At 38.5% G+C, this 14,747-nt stretch overlaps 1 non-coding gene across 1 annotated transcript; it reads left to right on the top strand.

Moving 5' to 3' along the window:
• The first annotated feature begins 618 nt into the window (after positions 1-618).
• Positions 619-725, top strand: LOC118486062. Its single transcript, XR_004877918.1, has one exon. It is a non-coding gene; the product is annotated as a small nucleolar RNA R71 (small nucleolar RNA).
• The last annotated feature ends 14,022 nt before the right edge of the window (positions 726-14,747 follow it).

Here is a 14,747-nt window from a genome sequence, read left to right as displayed (position 1 = left end):
CTATCCGAGTTTTTCTTTTCAGTGTCGGAGATGAGGCGAGATACAGTATCTTCAAGCCTTTCTCGTCCACCTTGTTGTTGAGGGAAATTTTGTGACTCGTTTCTTGGTTGTTGAAAGTTTGTTCGTTGACTTAGGCTTTGTTGGTTACTACTATTGTTGGGTTCTCTCCAACCAAGGTTAGGGTGGTTACGCCATCCTTGGTTGTAGGTGCCCGTTGGAGGACCCGACGGCCTAGGTCTATTATCAATGTAGTTTACCGATTCTGGTTGATCGTCTGTTTCTTTCATACAACTCCAATTTTCATATGGCCCACCACACCCTTCACAAGCCATAACCGAGACCGTTTTTGCCATTTCTAACTTTTTAATTTTTGAAGAAATGGCCTCGATTTGGGCTTGTAAAGAAGTGCTTTCATCAACCTTATGGGCGCCCGGGGCAATAGATTTATTACCTCTGGGAGTGTGCCATTGAAAATTGTTTTGAGCAATTTCCTCAATTTGATTGTATATTTCATGTGGGCGGCGGTTACCTAAAAGTCCCCCGAAGCTAGAGTCAAGTGTTTGTCTTGTGTGTGGCAACAACCCATTATAGAAAGTGGATACTTGTTGCCATATCGCAAGACCGTGATGAGGACACTTTCGCAATAGCTCCTTGAACCTTTCCCAAGTTTCATATAAGGATTCCCCGTCCTCTTGTGAATATGTATTAATTTCAGTCATTAATTTAGCCATTTTAGCGGGAGGGAAATTTTTATATAAAAATTTGGGCTAGTTCATCCCATGTGTTTACCGATCCAACTGGGAGGGCGTTGAGCCAAGCTTTTGCTCGATCTTTTAGTGAAAAAGGAAACATTCGGAGGTGGATGGTGTCATTTGAAGCTCCATTGATTCGAAAGGTATCACATATTTCTAAGAAATTAGTAATATGTAGATGGGGATCCTCGTCCGCAAGCCCATGGAAGTTTGCGGAGTTTTGAAGCATTTGTATCAAATGTGGCCGAAGTTCGAAGTTATTGGCTTTGGCATTCGGTGCATTGATAGCGGCGCCGAGATTACCTACGGTGGGTCGTAGATAATCCATGAGGGTACGTTGGTCCGCCATTTGAAGTGGTTCCCCCGAAACTTTCTCTTGGTTTTTAGCTTTAAGTCTTTTTCTGAGAAAGCGTTCGGGTTCTTCTAGAGGTTCTTTTATGTCTTTATTAGAACTGGAGCTCATACACTACATAGAGGTGGCGTCTGGTTCCAAGTCCTGCAACAAAAACAAAAAAGAATGTTGGTCAGAAAGTTCACCACGGCCCCGTGCTCAGTGAACACGGCCCGTGGTCGGAGTTACAGTTATTGTTTTCCGGATCCCTGTTACTGGAAAGTTGGACACGGCCCCGTGTTGCACCAACACGGCCCCGTGGTCAGCTTTTTGTAACTCGGAAAATTAAAAACTGCCAGTAACACTGCTGGGCACGGCCCGTGTCCGACCAGGCACGGCCCGTGCTGAGCTCTGCAGAAGCTGAAAAATTAAGAAAATCCTAAAAAAAATAAAAAGAAAATAAAAAAATGATTAGGCCGTTGATTCCTAACTTTCTTAAAATCCTTGTGTCCCCGGCAACGGCGCCAAAAACTTGATGTGCGTGAAGTGTGTTATATTTTAGGTGTATATTTTAAGCCCTTTTACACTTTTTAGCCAAGTTTTAAATTTATAAAACACGATATTTACTAACACTAAACACACATATGGGCAAGTGCACCCATCGTGGACGTAGCATAGTGTTGGTAAGATACCGAGGTCGTCCAAGGTCACAAGAGCTTTTAGTACCGATTTATCCTCAACGTCTAATCAAATCAAAATGTTAGAAAAAGATTTTTAAACTAAGAAAATAAAACTAACTAAAATGATGAAAATAAAAATAAAAATAAAAACAGATAGACAAGATGAATCACTTGGATCCGACTCGTGTGTTAGTGTAACCTTTGATTATTTTCGCACTTTTGCACTTGTTTAAGAGATTATCATAGTTATTGTAGTAGGCCCCTCTTTTGAAGGCGACGTTACCCTCAACCCAGTAGTTTGAGTCAGCAAGGATACAATCCTAAAGGGTCGGATTATTGAAAGATAATTAATTAAGTTATTAATGCATAATGTGGTAGGCCCCTCTTTTGAAGGCGACGTTACCCTCAGCTAAGTAGTCTGAGTCAGCAAGGATACAGTCCTAAGTAGCTGGGCTAAAGTTTTAATAGTAGTTTAACTTATGAGGGGATCAAAGAGTTTGGACCCCTGCCATCCAATACCTTTGGGTATTGAAGGAGGTCCTACTAAATTTGACCCAGGTCCTTTGCAGGATCTATACACTGAACAATGGCAAGACTCTTACCAAACCGTTCCCTTAACCCCCGACCAGGTAGCCAACATACCTCCATATAGACCGTGGAGATATGAATGGTGAAAATCTTTTATTTTATATAAACAGTAAAATAATGCCAAGACACCACGGACAAACGATAAGGAAGAATCACCTTCAACATAAGAAACTAGTAATTAAAGTCATTAATACAAAACCAATTAAAAAGTGCAAAAGATTAAAAATAAAAAGTATTACACTAAACACTTGTCTTCACCAAGTGATGTATGAGACTTAGGCAAACATGGCCTTTGATTATCAAGAACTCTTACGATCAATCTTGGATCCCGAGACGACTCACACACTCTATGATGGACAATGGATGATGGTGGTGGATGTTGGTGTTATGGTGGTGGTGGGTGGTGGGTGAAGTGTGAGAGAGGTGGTGTGCCAAGGGATGAGTTGAAATGGCTCCAAGCACTCCTATTTATAGGCTGAACAGAAGCCTGGGCACGGCCCCGTGTCCATCTGACACTCTCTCTCTCTTCATTAATTGTAATTCGCAATTACAATAAATGCGCCTGCAGCAACCTGACCACGCCCCCGTGTCCGCTGGGCACGGCCCCGTGGTGGGCAATAGAAGCTTCTATAGGTTTGTCTTTTCTGCTGCTTCTTGGGCACGGGGCGTGTTCAGTCTTCTGGCTTCTCTGTTTTGCTTGGGGAGATGCTGTTGAGGGGTCGGGCATATCACTTTTGTTCCTTTTCTTGTATTTTTGTTAGATTTTGCTGTCTTTTTGCTTCTTTTGTTATTTTGAGCTCATTTAATCCTGAAAACACAAAAGGAAGACAAAAGCATACTTTTTCCAACATTAATACTAAAAAAGGGTTAGTTTTAAGCCACAATTGATGTAATTTATATGTTGCATTTTGTGCACATCAAGAAGCGTATCTGTACTATCAAGATTTCCTCAGATTCTGCGAATCTTAGAGTTGACCACGGCCCCGTGTCCAGTGGGCACGCCCCCGTGGTGGGTGATAGAAGCTTCTACAGCTTTGTCTTGTCTGCTGACACTTGGGCACGCCCCCGTGCTCACTGAGCACGGGGCGTGTTCAGCCTTCTGTTCTCTTATTTTGCTTGGGAAGATGCTGTCGGGAGGCCGGGCATGCCACGTTTGTTCCTTTTCTGTTATTTATGTTAGATTTAGCTGCCTTTTTGCTTCTTTTGTTCATTTGAGCTCATTTAATCCTAAAAATACAAAAGGAAGACAAAAACAGACTTTTTCCAACATTAGTACTAAAAAAGGGTTAGTTTTATGCCACAATTGATGTAATTTATATGTTGCATTTTGTGCACATCGATGCCTAAGTGAAATCACGCGTCTACTCGGTTGTATGTAGAACTTGATTAGAGTAGGTATCCGGATGAATGCCTAATAACATGATGAAACGGGTTTCACTTATAGGTGAAAACCCGTAGAATTTGTGTAATGAAAGAATAAAGTGTCTTTGATAATCGAGAGCTAAGTTAACTTAGTGTTAATAATAGCATGAACTCAAATTAAAGATTAGTTAAAATGGTGGCCTAAGAATAGTGCTTACCGAGTAAATAGCGGAATGCCAACATTAGTTTGTCAAACTTAGTTGTTCAATCTCATATGTTATAAGGCGGTTTGACTTTTAAAAAGTCAAACCGACCTATGATAGAGTTCAATAAGAATAGTGGTAAAAAGATTCATAAGGTGTGAAGGTCTTGATCCAGAATGACTAATCTAACCACCTTGTGGAAATTATATGATAGTTTGACGCTTGACAAGCTAGGTGGAAGCTTGGAAAGAAAGCAGGTCAAACGGATCAAATACGCGGGAAGGGCATAAACGGATGCAAGGTAAGTAAAACTTACACCTTTCTGTAGAATACGTATTTATTCTATAAGTTATAAATATGATAAAGATAATATTCGAAATATGGTTTCCGACGCGAAATGATACGAGTCGAAACAAATATAAATGATAAAAACCATGGTTAATGGTAAAAAGGGGTGAAACGGTAAATTAGTCAAGAAAAGACTAAGATAAAATGAGTTTTTGAAAGGCTAACTTATAAGTAAGCCTAAACAAATAAAAAGGGTAAACGGTGATTTAGTCAAGTATAAATTGATCAAATTTGAAGTTTAAAACGACACCAAGTGGCATAAGCCGTGTTGGGTAAACGCGTGAGAAACGGATTTAAGAGACCTAACTGATTGGTGAAAAAAAATCCGAAATGAGTTACTTAACGAAATGGTAAATACATACCATTCAATTATAAGCGCAAAATGTTTGGTCGATTAGACCGAACGGGTCAAATGGTAATGTTGATACCATTTGACAATTAACGACTAATAAGTATTTGTTGAGTCTTATGCTCACAGGATAAAACGGCTTAGAATTAGAGATGCTATGAATTAGAAATTTATTGAGACAAGGTATTAAAACGGGTTAATATGTTGACATAAATAAGATTATAGTAAACGTGCGATTTTGGTCGAATATTTAGTGAAAGTCCTTCATCGTAAAATGAGGGACTAAAGTTGACCAAAACGCCCTTGATGGGTAAATCGGGCAAACGACCCTTATGGGTTATTTATGAACTTGTATTATGATTATGTAATCCTTAGATACGTATAAAATTTATAGGCATAAACTTTCGTGGGTCAAATGCCTAAGAATGGGTCATTTGCGTAAAATGACTAACCGAAGGGTAAAATTTGGGATAATTTGTTCATTATGTTAAATCCACCACAAAAATTGTTGTGGTGGAATATAAGTAGGTATTTTAAAGTGCGAATGCGAAGTGTGAAAAAAAAGAGCGAGTTTGATGCTTAAATTCATAAAAATCGCTCTAAACGGGTCAAAACGAATTACGCACATAACTCGGAAAATGGCCGCGTAATTCACTAAGTACCAAGTATAAGTTAAAGATTGGGAGATAAAGTAGTAGTTTATGACTTTATAGTAAATGAGAAACAAGTATGGTTAATGAATTACGAAACGGGTCAAAAATATTATAATTGAATTTTAAGCCGAGGGCTTAAAATCCAGAAAATTGTTAATCCAAATGTCGGATTTTAACTCCATGTGATGGAGAATCAAATTACGATTGCATAGGAAAAAGAATTGTGTCAAACGGATCAATAACGAATAAGTTATGGTCATTTCTGTAAAAATTGGTATCGCTGGGAAAATGCAGGTCTCAAAAACGAACCTGCTGGAAAAAGGTACCCCTCGTGCCACGCGAGGGAATAATGTGGTGCCGGCGCGTGGTGCGACGGCACACTGTTTCGGCGAAAATTTTTTATTTTAATCAATTTTGCCTCGCGAACTCGTTTAAACACATTTTAAACTACGTATGACTAATTCAATTCATGTTTTATGAATTGTAGGTATAACTTATAGTAACGGAGGATGATCAAGCTCAACGAAGAACTGAACACGATCAAGATACAAGCTTCCGCACGTTGTTTCGTCGTCATTTTAAAATAATGAACTCATACCAATTATGTTGTATTGTTTTTAATTTGAGAAAAGTTTTACTAAACCCGTATTTTCTAATGTATATATAATCCTAATTACACATTTATACCCGAAACCAATATAATAATAGTAATTCGAAGTAAGGGTCTTATAGCAACAAACAAAATCAGGTATGTCTGAGCATACAACTTGTTAATCTACAGTCTACATTGCAGTGGTTATATATGCAGGCAATGGGCAGTCGTAGATGTGCTTTTTGTCGAAGGATGATCTGAACAAAAGGAAGGGATCCAGTGATTTTAGTTCTTGACAACAATTACACCTTCGCTTCACTGCTTCCTATAAGTGGACAAAAGGGTTGTCCTCTACGAGTTGAGGTCTACTCCGCCTAGCCACCAATACCATCTAAGTCTGCAAGTAAGTACATGCCTGATCTCAGTATTTGTTGTTCTTATTTGTGTGGTTTTTTTTCAGCTTGCTTACCAGTGATTTCCAACTACTGTTTCGCTGCAATTTTGACGTTTCCTTTTTCTGCGGGTAGGAACTTGTTGCATCAGCTTCGGTGGTTGTGTAAGAAAATTTGTTAACAACACATTTCATGTGAGACCCAATGGCTGTCCACAACGTCAAGCAGCGTAAACAATCCTTAGGCGGGGATCAAAAGAGAGTAACAACGGGCTCTGGTTAGAAAAAAGGGAAAAGGTTGGTGTTTCCTTTTTCACCACCACTGAAACATCAAAAAGAACATCAAAAATTGCAAAACAATAATTATAATAAACTAAAAAAACAATAACGTACATAGTCACATTTGTGTGAACTTAGTCTGGATGCACAAGGGCAATCATGTAAATACCAACAATCATGATAACAAATGAAACTCAAAGTGTAATTTTGTATTGTTGAAAACTAATCTTCGATAATACGTTGAAATCATTCTAGTTGGGGACCAACCGAAGGTTGAATGTATATTTATGCAATAACATAGTTTTTGAAATAATATTTAAAGCATTAGTTATTTACATGTGTGTTAAAAAAGATAAGAAAATAGTTAACAGTTTAGTGGATCACACAACTAGTTCAGTCCATTTGAATTGAAGTTGCTTTCCCTATAAAAATGTAATTGACGTTGTTAGCTGCTATTCAGGTGGTTTCTTTGGTGTATGCATGTACGGTGTTAGATGATTCATTCATAAGTTGCTAATCTACACATAGAATATGAAAAACAGCCCACACATTCTACAAAACGACAAAATTGCAGCATTACTCACAACAAAAATGATATTCAGAAACAACGACAATGGAAACCTGGGTGAAAGCAATTTCAGACCTTCAAAACGTACCACAAATGAAATATTGTCCAATGCAAGCATTCAAAGCAAAAGCCCAACATACAGGTCGATGAAAACATTCTAAATAATCCAAGTGAACCTGCAATTTGGTGGAGAGGAAGAGCACAAAATTCCATACCGATTAAGAATTGCACCAAAGGGTTTGGACCGACAATTGAATTAACAAATTCACCTTATAAATAAGGAGAGGAACTTCACCTCAGAAAACATTGTGAGCGGACAACCTACACCACCTGCTACCACAACGACGGGATAATTTACTCCACTTACCACGACACTTTCTACCAACACAAAAAAACCACATAATGGGTTTAAACTTGAAACTTTAAAAACATAAAATATACATAAATTCAATTAACACAGGTCACCTGATACCTAAAAGAGAAACCCCTAAATTGCGAATGAGGGTACCCGGAATCACACGGATATCTGCATGCCATGGAGAAGAACCATGGCTTGCTTTCTTTTTCTCTCTCCAATTGATGCTTTAAACACCTGCAATATCAAAACAACACAATTAGAACACAGTATGAAACATTTTCACAAACGAACGCGTCGTTACATGCGAAGATAGGGGGAGGTGGTTTAGGGTTGTTCGCTTCATCCTCTAAAATGTCGGTTCAATCTGACATCCCAAAACCATGATCGTCTGATCAAACAATCCGACTACCAAATATACCATCTGGGACTCCACCACTATTGGCGGTTTTGTCAAGAAATAATCCCATTTGTTGTTGAAACACAACTGAACCAAACTTAAAAATGCACTATTACTAAAAGGAACTTCACAAAATTTGGACCATGGATTCGCCGTAGTCATTATCATACTCTTTAACAGGAGAAATAATACTTTTTAAATTGACTATGGATTCACCATACTCATTATATCGTAAGTTAGAAAAAAATTAAGGACGGTGATACATGACTGTTTTTTATGAGAAATAAAATGGAAATAAAATTTCACATGTAAAAATGTTCCGATGATGGATTCCTGTACGAATCGATATCCATTCATCACTGGTATCAATAATCTTTGCAAGTTCATCATTAAATTGGCGCTTTGGTACCGCTGAATCCACACCCAAGACAAAAACCCCATGTTAAGAGCCAAGACCAAGTATTCTATTTTGATTACTATATAATGTTATAAATGTATACCTACTAGTATGTTTTAAAACTATCATTGATTCTGTATACAATGCATTTAGATGGACATTTCACAATAATAATATAATCCATATACATACACTCTACTCAACAGTAATTAATACCCCTAGATGGGCCAACATAGGATTTACCCACATGTTTAGAATCAATGTTAATAAATTAGAAAAAAATTAAGGACGGTGATATATGACTGTTTTTTATGAGAAATAAAATGGAAATACAAATTTCACATGTAAGAATGTTCCGATGATGGATTCCTGTACGAATCGATATCCATTCATCACTGGTATCAACAATCTTTGCAAGTTCATCATTAAATTGGCGCTTTGGTACCGCTGAATCCACACCCAAGACAAAAACCCTATGTTAAGAGCCAAGACCAAGTATTCTATTTTAATTACTATATAATGTTATAAATGTATACCTTGTTGGACCGTGTTCCGACCCTAAACAGTCAGTTGAGATAGTTCATCTTCACGTATAAAGGCGGAATCAATATATGCGAAGTAACACAGCTTTTCCTTTTCAATTCCTTCTCTTTTATTGCATTCTGATTACAAATTGACAGAGTTTCAGTACTAAATGCTCTCAACAGATCCGCTTCAACATACACGACTAACTGATCAGGTTCGCTTGAACTGACTATTTATAGTCTGCATGGTTCCGCTTATACGACATGTCGTATAATCGAACCTATCAACTAAAACCCTATAAGCGAACCTATCTAATACCAAATAAGCGAACCTATGTCTACCCTATCACACATAAGAGAAACTATCATAAAATACATGAATTTTACTTTCTAGCTCCTACTTTGACCAATCTTGACCTAAGACGTAACGCAGACGTAGTCAACAGACATTCCATGCATCAACAGACTCCCCCTTGGATGTTGACGTAGTCTTCAGCTCCTGAGTCTTTAGTCTTGGTCTTTTCTCCAACTCTCTGTCATCTCATCATAAGCACTCTATCTTCACAGGATTCAGAATCGTTATCTGACTCTAACTTCCATCTTCCCTTTGATTGTTGATCCAGACTCCCCCTTTCACAAACTCCCCCTCTCAATATATTAGAATCTGAGAAATCTGGTTCAAGCTTTGACATTTAGCTTTCGTTAGGAATAATGAAGTCCAAACCTGTTACTCAACAAATAACATTACAAATCTAACTTTTTCAACAATAAATCACATATTTAATCAGCTTTAGAAATCCACTCAAGTATTCAGGTCCAAGTTAATGACCCTGATACTCAATTAATCTACCAAGTTCAATTTAATGACCTTGGTTGATCATTTGACGAATCAAACTGATTTTGTAAAAACATTTTCACATTTAAAAAAAAAAAACAATGTAACAAGCATCAACTTAATGAACTTGTTTTAACTTTGAAAACATCTCAATCTCTGACAAAGTAAGCTCTCCTCATTCTTCAGCTCAGAACTTTCTTGCATCTGTTTCAATCTCCGAGAATCCAACAATCAACTCTCTCTACTCTGGTTTGTCTAAAATAAAGCAGAAAAGGAAAATCTTTTTGGATTTTATAAAGCGTTCTAAACTAAGAAATGAAATACAGAAAACTTAAATTGCAGAAAATAAAGAAACTGAACTATATACAAACTTATTTTTGGTGAGCGTGTCAGGGAATCATTTCAGCTTTTCAGACAAATTACTAGTACCGTTAAGCTTAATTACATGCTCAGACTTAAACAATTCACCTCGATTGTCGATATACTGATCCATCTTAAATTCTTACACAGATTTCAATCTATTCAGGATACGATTTAGATGACTTATGAACTTAGCTCAATTCATGTGTCCCACCTCTTGAATATACTCCCGTATCCAGAATCCCAATATTCAGTCTTACAGGTGAGTATACTACAATGATATCTGTACATAAATTAGGTATGCGAGGGCCGAGGGATCTCAGGTCGATACTTCCGTATGCGCAGAGAGATATCAGCTTCGACTTTTCAGTATGTCCCCTTTAGAGGATCTTTTAGCTACAACAGCAGTGACTATCAATTTTATTGTTTCATCTGCATGCTGAGGGTTTATGCTATGTTTCAAGCATTTGGTGAAAGTATTATCCAAGAACTAGGTCAGAACTTCCGTTCAGCAGAAGTCCCGGAATAATACCCCAGACATCATTGAGTATAAAAACCTAGTATATCAGAATACGAGACCTTTCAAACGAGATTTCAGGGGTTACCTATATATCCAAGTAGTGTTCCCCACGAATTTCGCAAGTTTGAAATTTTAGGTTTATATCCCGAATAAATCTACTAAATGTGTGAAAACCTATCGACACATCATCTGTGAGACTGTTTAACTCATTTAGACTTTACAAATCTTTAGCATACTGTAATTGTCTAGCCAATGTACTATCATTTTCCCTATATACAGAAGCTCTTTTTCAATTTTATCATGTTTTTGTATTTTTGCATTTTTTACTGTTTTTGTATTTTCTGAAAATAAACTATATACAACTATCTACTCCCCCTAAATACCAAAACATGTAAAAAATCGACAAACCATTGCAGATTGTTTCTCGTCATCATCCGCAACAGTACTCTCATCAACGCCAATTATGCCATCCGACACCGACAGAAGCTTCATACCGTTCAGTTTTAACAAATATTTAAACCGATTTTTATCAAAAGCTTTGGTATGTAAATCAGCTTTCTGTTCGTCAGTGTGGATTTTCTCAATTCGTATCAACTTTTTCTCGAAGCAATCGCGAATAAAGTGATGACGAATTTCTATATGTTTAGTTTTAGCGTGATGTACTGGATTCTTTGTTATATTTATTGCGGCCTCATTATCAACAAAAAGAGGTGTATTAAGAAACTGCAAACCGTAGTCGCGCATCTGTTGTTGTATCCACAGGATCTGAGAGCAGCAACTGCTAGCAGAAACACACTCCGCTTCACATGTAGATAACTCCACAGACGTTTGTTTCTTACACTGCCAGGTAACCAATCTAGGTCCAAAGAACTGGCATCCTGCAGTTGTTGATTTGGTATTGACTTTGCAGCATCCGAAATCCGAATCGGAATACCCTTCGAGCGTAAAATCGCCTTTCCTAGGATACCACAACCCCAATGTGGGTGTTCCTTTCAAGTAACGTAATATCCTCTTGACAATGATCATGTGCGAAGCTCTCGGGTTAGATTGATATCTTGCTGCGAGGCACGTTGGGTACATGATATCAGGACGTGAAGCAGTTAGATACATCAAAGAACCTATCATGGAACGGTAGAACGTTTCATCAGCCTTGTCTCCGGTGAGATCTGGGTGAATCCCATGATTAGTCGCAAGTGGGGTAGCAGCTGGAGTAGAACTTGACATTCCAAATTTCTCTAGAATATCATGCACATACTTCGTCTGGTGAATGAAAATTCCCTCAGGAAGCTGTTCAACTTGTAAACCCAGAAAGAATTTCATCTCCCCCATTGATGACATTTCGAATTTTTGCTTCATCACCTGTTCGAAATCTTTGCACAATTTCTCATTTGTTGACCCAAAAATTATATCGTCTACATAAATCTGAACGGTCAGAAGATGTCCGTCGACCTCTTTAGTGAAGAGAGTGGCATCCACTTTTCCACGTATGAACTTGTTAGCGAGTAGGTGTTGAGACAAAGTCTCGTACCAGGCTCTCGGTGCCTGATGTAGACCATACAACGCTTTGTCCAGCAGATAAACTTTGTTCTTGTGGATTGGGTCGGTGAAGCCCGGCGGCTGACCAACATACACCTCCTCTTTGACCTTCCCATAAAGAAACGCCGATTTTACATCCAACTGATAAACTTTAAAGTTCTTCCAAGACGCAAATGCTAGGAAAATTCTGATAGCCTCTAGTCGTACCACAGGAGCATAGACTTCTGTAAAATCAACCCCCTCCTGTTAACTAAAGCCCTGAACAATGAGTCGAGCTTTGTTCCTTACAACCACTCCTCTGTCGTCTCTCTTACACTTGAATACCCATTTCGTATTGATTTTCCTTTGACCATCCGGCAAATCCACTAACTTCCACACTCCTAACTTTTCAAACTGACTTAACTCTTCTTGCATCGCTATGACCCAAGAGTCTTCAGTAAGCGCCTCTTTGTAAGTTCTCGGTTCGACCTGCGAGATAAAACAACTTAATGAAAATTCAGTTTGTAAAGGTGCTACTGTAGAATAAAAACATGTTAAGCCCTGGTCTATTTGACGTCTTGTACGAACGCCTGAATGCAGTTCTCCTATGATCAACTCCTCTGGATGATAAGAAAGAGTTCGCGGCATCACTTCGCTTGGAACATCAACATTTCCCTCCAGATTAGTAACATTCTGTTCTGCATCTTGGTCACCAACTTGGTTTGTTTGACTTGAAAACTGGATCTGCTCCCCCTTAGAGTCTGAATCACCATGATCAAAAACTGGCATGTTTTCAGCGTCTTGATTATCATTCACCTCCGACTGATTGTTTTCAGCGTCTTGATTATCATTCACCTCCGACTGATTACCAGGAGCAACTTCATCATCATGTTCACCAGCATTGCTAGGACCTGCTTCATCATCATTTGAAGTTTCCCGAGGTCTTCTAGAATACTCTGCTGGGAACCTGAGCTGCGACTCATACTCTCGCAAAATATCTAGCTCATCAAAGAAATCTTCATCTTCCTCTGATTCTTCTCTCATGTCAAACGAATCCCAAAGTTTTTCATAATGACAACGCCATGAATCTCCAGGATTCTGCGGCGGCATAGTGTAACCTTGACATTCAACATTCACTGCTTCAATAATCCGCTTCTCACTTGGAACGAAGACACGTCGCAATGGATTGGCATAACCAACAAATATTCCCTCAATGCACTTCGGACCAAACTTTCCATTAGGCTCTATAACTGTACAGGGTGACCCGAACGGTTCTAGATACTTCAAATTCGGTTTGCGGTTATTGATTAGCTCAAAGCATGTTTTGTTGAACTTTTTGACAGTAAGAACCCTTTTGAGTGTATAGCATGCGGCGAAACAGCTTCAGCCCAAAAATTAATCGGTAACTTTGAATCTGCAAGCATAGTTCTAGCCGTCTCGATTAGCATCCGATTTTTACGTTCTACGACTCCATTTTGCTGCGGAGTGTACAGAGCACTAAACTCATGCAGTATACCTCGTTCATCACAAAATTCTTCCATCTTACTGTTTTTGAATTCAGTACCATTATCACTGCTAATTCTACTGATAGGCCTCTGGTACAGATCCTCAATTCTTTTAAACAACGCCATTAAACTGTCAAACATTTCGTCTTTCGTTTTCAAGAATGAAACCCACGAAAATCTGGAATAATCATCAGTTACGACCAAACAGTAGTAATCTCCTGTAATACTCTTGACATTCACCGGACCAAACAAATCCATGTGAAGTCTTTCCAGAGGTCTTGAAACTGAATTGACTTGCTTTGTAGGGTGTGACTTTTTCTTCTGTTTGCCTTTGACACAACTAATGCACTCCCCTTCCAGATGAAAACCTTTGACATGAACTCCTGTGACCAAATCATTATGCACCAAGTGATTCATCTTCCTTAGGTGAATATGCCCCATTTTCCGGTGCCACAATCTTGATTCTTTCTCAGTTGCTCTGGACACAAAACAATGAGTCTGACCCGTGGTTGTAGTAGCTACACTCATGTCCAACACGTACAAATCATTGACTCTTGGTGCCCTCATGATGATCCATTCCTCAGGTATTACAAATCCCGGTTTCAAGATCGAACATTCTTTGTCAGTTAAGTGAGTAGTATACATCCTGTCACAGATCTGGGAGATACTTAGCAGATTGTTCTCCAGCTCAGCGATGTAGTTAACTCTCTCAAACGTTACTATTCCGTTGGATAACGTTCCTTCACCTATAATCTTTCCTCGTTGATTACCAGCAAAACCTACGTAACCACCATTTATATTTCTCACATGATACAGTAACGCAGTCTTCCCTGTCATATGTCTTGAAGCTCCACTATCCATGATCCATCTGGATAAGTTTTGGAAGATCCTGCATATAACAAACTTTGACTTAAACAACTTCAAGAAAGATGTCGATTCATGCTTCACAATCCAGGAAGCTCCGGCAATTCAAACTGCTTAGTCAAACATGGAGTCCACCCAGGCCTCATCAGCCTTAGGTGTAACCTTGACTCTCGCAATTTGAAATTTGAAATTTTCAGCCTTGAGAGGTGGGAAATTTGCATCATAATCAACTGTAATTGATTCTTCAGACTTTTTCACCTCAGAAGTTGAAATTTTCTTTTCACTTTTTGGCTTCCAAACTTGTTGAGATAATGCAACCCTTTTGTAAAATTTGTCATTTTTAGTTACCAACTTCTTTACGGGTTCATTTTTCACA

Source organism: Helianthus annuus, chromosome 13, assembly GCF_002127325.2.
Source record: "Helianthus annuus cultivar XRQ/B chromosome 13, HanXRQr2.0-SUNRISE, whole genome shotgun sequence".
In the NCBI taxonomy this organism is placed as follows: domain Eukaryota; kingdom Viridiplantae; phylum Streptophyta; class Magnoliopsida; order Asterales; family Asteraceae; genus Helianthus; species Helianthus annuus.
This window is presented reverse-complemented; position numbering and strand designations above follow the sequence as displayed.